Here is a 6,000-nt window from a genome sequence, read left to right on the forward strand (position 1 = left end):
CTGCCAGGCTCTCGGGCCCTGAGCGAGCCAAGGCTTTCTGGCAAGCCTGAGGTTCCCCCGAGCTCAACAGATAATCCTTCCCCAGGAGTGGCGTGGGCAGGTCTCCCTCCGGCCGTCGCTCCACTCGTGGGTCATGGATGCCGCAGGGATCCAGGAGAGAAGAGAGGTTGGGACCGGGCGCTGGGAGGACATGGATGTGAAAGAGGTGGGAATTACAAGGCTGCCCTTGTCCTTTTAAATAGCTGCAGCCAGGGGACTCCGCTGCTGGCTGGGGTGCCCCAGGTATCCGGTTTCAGCAAACACCGGCTAATGAGCAGAGATCCAGCCTCCGAGGGGCAGGTTCAGCGCTGCTCTGCGGGCATGGGGAGGCAGGGGGGCACCCCGGGCACCCCACCAGCAAGGCATGGAGCTGGGATGAAGCTGGAGAAAGGAGGGGAGTGCTGGGGGTGAGGAGCTACATGGTCCCTGCTGCTCCAGGGCGGAGGGCAGGCTGCAGGCTTGAGCTGCGACAGGGCAAAGGACAGGTCCTGAAGGGTGCTGAGCGTCCAGCACAGGTCTGGGCATCAAAGCTGAGCCACCCCAGGGTCTCGCTCCACAAAGGTAGGGGCTGCATCATCCCCCGAGGCAGGGGGAAGGACCAGGCAGAACTAAAGCGCCTCAAACCTGGATATGGGCACAAAGCTTAGACACCGCCCATGAAAAGAATACAGCCATAACCAGGGTCAACATCGACCCACCGCGTACCTGAACTTGAAGCTAGAGGGGAACGATGTTACGCTCCGAGCAGAAGACTCAAGGACCCACTGGCCTGACTCAGCAATGCAGGTTTTACTCAAATAACTGACCTCAGAATGTGGCCAAAAATTAAGGTTTCCACCATAAATCACATCTCCCGCATATATGACGTCTTCTGTTCCCATGCATACTGAGGACTTTTAATACATATATTTGACTTAGTTGTGGTTGCTTGCCGGGACTGTGGTTTTGCATCTCCCAGTATCTATAGGCATAAAATTTCATTCATACCTTTGCTCTGAAGCATCTGCATTTTGCTTCCTTGCTTGCTATAACAGATGAAGCTTTAATTAACAACAACAAAAAATTTGAAACAAGCAGTGTTATGACTGGGGTAGATAACTAACAGCCTCTCTGTCCAGTGTCCTCAAGAAAATCTTTTCAGAAGAGCGCAGCTAAGTTACACACCCAGATACTTGTAAGAAACTCCTCTGCACAGACAAACCTGTCTCAAACCCTCTGAAGGCCCAGGAGCTCAGACAACCCATCCAGACCAGCTTTGAGGATTGGGACTTCAGGGCCAAAAGGCAGCCACACAGTTTGTCAGAAATCACATAAAATCTCTATTTTTCTTAGCTATTTTTTCCCCAGCTGTTTTTTCTGTGTTTATCAGTCACGCATTCCTCACTGAGAAACATATTCTAGCCAAGCCTAAGTGTTTAAGATAAAGGTTTAATCTATTAAAAAAACCAACAACAACAAACTTTGCAAAGAAGTGTGTGAAAATTCCTATGCTGTTGAATACACCTTGTATACTCCTGCTCTTTTCTACCTTTTTTTCTCTTCCAAAAGCAGCAAGTATTTAGTAACCTTCTTTCCCCTCAAAAAGACCCACGCTACCCAGAAGAGAACAAGGCCCCGGCTTCCCAGAGCACAGGACAGAGAAAGGCAAAAGAAGTCCTGCATCTTTCTGCGAAGGCGTACGCAAATAGGATGCGTACGGGTAGCTGGCAAGGACCGGCAACGCTCAGGTCCCCAGCCTTGCACCATAAGCCACACTGAGAGCCCCGTCCTCAAATATTCTGCACATACTTAACTTTGCTCAGATGAACACTTTCAAACCAAACACATGCAGAAAAGCTTTGCTAGCATGGAGACATAAATGTAGCTCAGCAGTAGGAAAAAGGGAATTAGTTTAAAACAATAGGAAACCCAACATTGCTGAAGCCAAGACTAGTGCCAAGTGAATTCAGGTTCAAAAATTAGACCTCATTCTTCAAAAAGAGAAAAGCCACAACATATGATCTGAATAGAAATATATTTAGCAGATTTATTTTTCTTCCCTTCCAAATTTAAATAGAAGCCATTTTAAAACACTAAATAAACTGAAGTAAATCATCACAGCAGTGAAATAAAAAAAAAAAAAAAAAAAAAAAAAGGAATTGGATGACTGTTCTAGTTTAATTAGCCAAAATAAGAAAAGTACAGGGGAGGAGGAAATGCCACCACACACCACACAACATCGGGAACGGGGAACAGAACACTTGCTTTTGACAAAATGCACCTCTCCAAAAAAGCAGCATGTCATTACTGCCTGAATAAATACTGCATTTAAAATATTCGTCCGTTTTTAGCCACTTTCCAGAAGAATCAGTACCCACCTCTCCTCAGGACCCGTAGCTTGGTTAAACATCAAGGCTCTTATTAATGTAATTTTGTACCTTTGCTCCTCTTGGAAAACCAAGCGTGAAGGCATCTAGGAGCCACGGCGAGCACGCGTTACAGCTGCGCTACACGACTCACGGTGCCCGGCCTCCAGGACCGGAGGAACCCCAGACGCTACCCTGGCCTTGCCCTCCCAGTTTGGCTTGGCCTGAGGGACAACACTGAATTACAGTTCAATCATTTTTACCTTTGCACAAGTCAGAAAACTATCCTGAATCACTCACTGCCCCCAGAACTCACAAGGAATTATAGGGATACGTTTGGATATATTTAGATAAATACCCCATTCAGATTTAAAATTGCAGCATGCCCAGGCAGAAGGCACAGGCAGCGCGAAACCCAAGGCACCGGAAAAACCCGTGGGAGGGATCGAACAAACATGCGAAGGCGAGGTGGGATAAAGAGCCTTTCACTCCCCTTGGGCTGAGGATCAGCACCCTGCCCGGATCACAGGAGGAGTCTAAACTTGGTACCTGGTTAAGAGGTGCTGGAGCCACAGGGAAAAGGGAACCCACCCTGTGGGAAGCGCCACTGCCACGAAGGGGTGACGGTCTCTGCCATCGTGGGAGGACACAGCTATGTGGCATGGCCCAGGAACCCGTATCGCATGGAGCAGGGCTACTGGGGAGGGCGGAATCCACACCTATAAACCCAGCAGGAGCAGAAGAAATGGGACTCATCCCCCAGCCCACGCAGAGTCATGGTAACCCAGGTAGTGGCATGGGAGGGACTGGCCGTGCCAGTCTCCAGCTCCTGGGGATGTCTTGTCGAGGGCTGACCTAGCACCTACACTGCAAACCTCAGCAGCCCTGGCAGCAAGAAGCCCCTGCAGAGCTGTAGGCAGGGAGCCTGGTACTGATCCCTGGCTGTTGGGGCGGCTCTGAAACCATTTTTATCCCTTCTTGTTCCCTTTAATGGCAGTCCAGCCCCTCTGCCCTTACGTGCTCTACACTTTGCTGCAACACTCACTTACTGCACAGGATTTCCTAATCCCTCCACAACTTTCTGTTCAGGTTCTCTATTTAACATGACCGTACTGGCACCTCTCACACTCATGAGCTCTATTCCAATGACTGGCAGTAGTTCAAGCCCTGGACTAAAGTCTTCCCTACCCTGTAGGGACCTGGTCATGAGCAGAAACCTGCTGAAGAACTTCATTTAGCTGCTGAGAAATCTCTCCACCCATGGCAGAGTCAAGATCTCCATCTTGAAGAAGCTGGCCCAGCTGGGGTCCAGTTAGCTGATGCTCCTATTCATTTTCTCTTTCTGGCTTCAGCCATCACTGCAAGAATATGAGGTTTCAGCTGAGGAGCAGAACGTGCAGCTCTTCTGATTTTAGGGACTGCTGTTTGACAGCTATTTTGTGATGCAAAAGCTGCTGTGGGTTGCGTTTCTTGTTCCCAGTGCGCTATGGAGAGTATTAATTATACAGGAGGAGATGTCCAGAAAGCTCAAAAATCATGTATGTAACCAAGTTCCTGCCCAGTGCTATTTTCCCCCTCTCCGCAGCCTTTCTGACAAACCCGATCCCATCCTGTGCCACAGGCTAGCAGTGACATGTTTGAACTTCTGCAGCCGTTTGATGTAAAATGTTTTAAATTCTTTTTGGGAACAGTAAAGGCTTTTGTCTCTTGACCGGTGCTGTGGGGATGCCATGTCTGGCAAAGACTGATCTTTCTGTGCTTTCCAGCGATACACCATATCGCATCGGGCTGCCCAGCCGGCCGAGAGGTAGGAATGGCTGTTAATTATTAAACAAAGCCTTTTTCCATTGGAATGAAAGGAAACACAATGCAGCGATACAAGTCCAAGCCCACCCTTCCCTAGGAAATGCTGCCTGCTGATTACAACTCTGTCATACACTTCTATTTAGATATCCAGAGAAGTACAGTTTTACAGGATGGCTGTAAAGCAAATTGTTCAACTGATGTTACAAGCAGGGAGTGTTGAACTGACAGGTAAGCCACGATGGAGTAAAGCAGTGGCATGCTTTGACAGGAAGATGTTACAGCTCCTAGATGCTGCTTGTCTTTAAGATATCAGGCAAAGGCTGCCTGGTTTTGGTAACATCCCTTTATTTTCCTTGTTTGTCCATCTGTTCCTAAGCTGGATTCAGTCTACCCCTGCTTTAGGATCTATTCACTGGTACTACCGGAGAATACAAGAGTCAGGAGCGCTTGGCAGCTTTGAGCTGCCACCAAACAGACCAGGCTGTTCTGCCATCTTTGGCATAGGATGGTGATCTGTGCTACCTTTTGAACTGCACAGCGGATAACCAAGGCCAGTTTCACCCTTTTACCATGGGGAAAAAAAAAATATATAATCCACCTTCAAAATCTCCACTGGGCTGCTGCACATGGAGCAGCAATTCTTCCAGTCTGGAGGTTTGCTGGTTAAATGCAGTAATGCATCAGCGAGCACGAGTGCTGTTCCCACCGGCGTGCCAAAGGACCCTGCTCGGTTGGTGGAGGCGGACGTGTGCTGTCCTGGGTGAGCGCAGGTAAGGTGATCTTTCTCTAAAGAAACAGCACATCTTTTCTTCATGAAACAGAACCACCCTGAGAGTGCCTTCTCCTGTGGCAAAGATGGGCGTTACACCGGTACGTGAAAGTGCCGGGTGATCTAAATATTACCCTGCATACTAAGGACAACGGCTGCTGTGGTTGCTACTACAACAGCATATTTTACTATGGCAGGAAGCATAAACCAGCGTGTAAAATTTAAGTTGAAATTCTGCAAGTCACACATACACAATGCTTATGAATTTTAGGCAGCACTGCTCACTTTAGCGTGGTCTGTGAGCTTTCTGGATGTCCCGGTAGCACGACGCAGGTGTGGATCAGTGCTCGTGCCAGGGTCCCTGCATGTGCAACGCAGAACCGATGTAGGGAGCAGTGAGCCTGACCTGCTCTGAACGCATTGGACACTGCTAGGTGGCTGCAGGCAACAAACATTGGAAGGCACCGACTACCGAGGCGCGCTACGTCCTTTCAGAGAAGAGGTGCTGTTTGCTCTGTGCATGCATGTGCCTAAACACGAGAACATGGTGCTTATGGCAGCTGGAGCCCGTTTGCACGCCCAGCAAGCCTCAAGGGTGAGTTCGACAGGGAGACAGAAATCAGTGCAAGATCTTGGCCTTCAAGAAACAGCAGGTTATAATGCAAATGCCTGGTACAGAGATTTTGTGCAAGACAGACAAACTAAGCTTGGGCCAGATTCTGAGCAGTTTCAATGGGAAGGGGAAAGGAAGAGAAGCTTAGAAAACATCAAAACAACTTTTTGTTATGACCAACATTTAAGGTAACACTATTTAAAACAAAAAGAAAATAAATGTTTTTTATGAGTAAAACAAGATGTATTTGTTGTTTCTGGTTTTGATTTTGAAAGTGGAAAGCTGTCAGTTCCAGCTGCTGTAGGAGAGGTAACCCCCGCGTACTGGTGTTGGGCAGGCCTGGGGGAGCAGTTTACTGGTAAGAGGGAAATCATAGTTGCCTTGTGTCAGGAAGAAATTGAAGTGGAAATAGTCAGTCCAGAGCAAAA

This window comes from Platalea leucorodia (genome assembly GCF_965183815.1).
Source record: "Platalea leucorodia genome assembly, chromosome: 15".
Classification (NCBI taxonomy): domain Eukaryota; kingdom Metazoa; phylum Chordata; class Aves; order Pelecaniformes; family Threskiornithidae; genus Platalea; species Platalea leucorodia.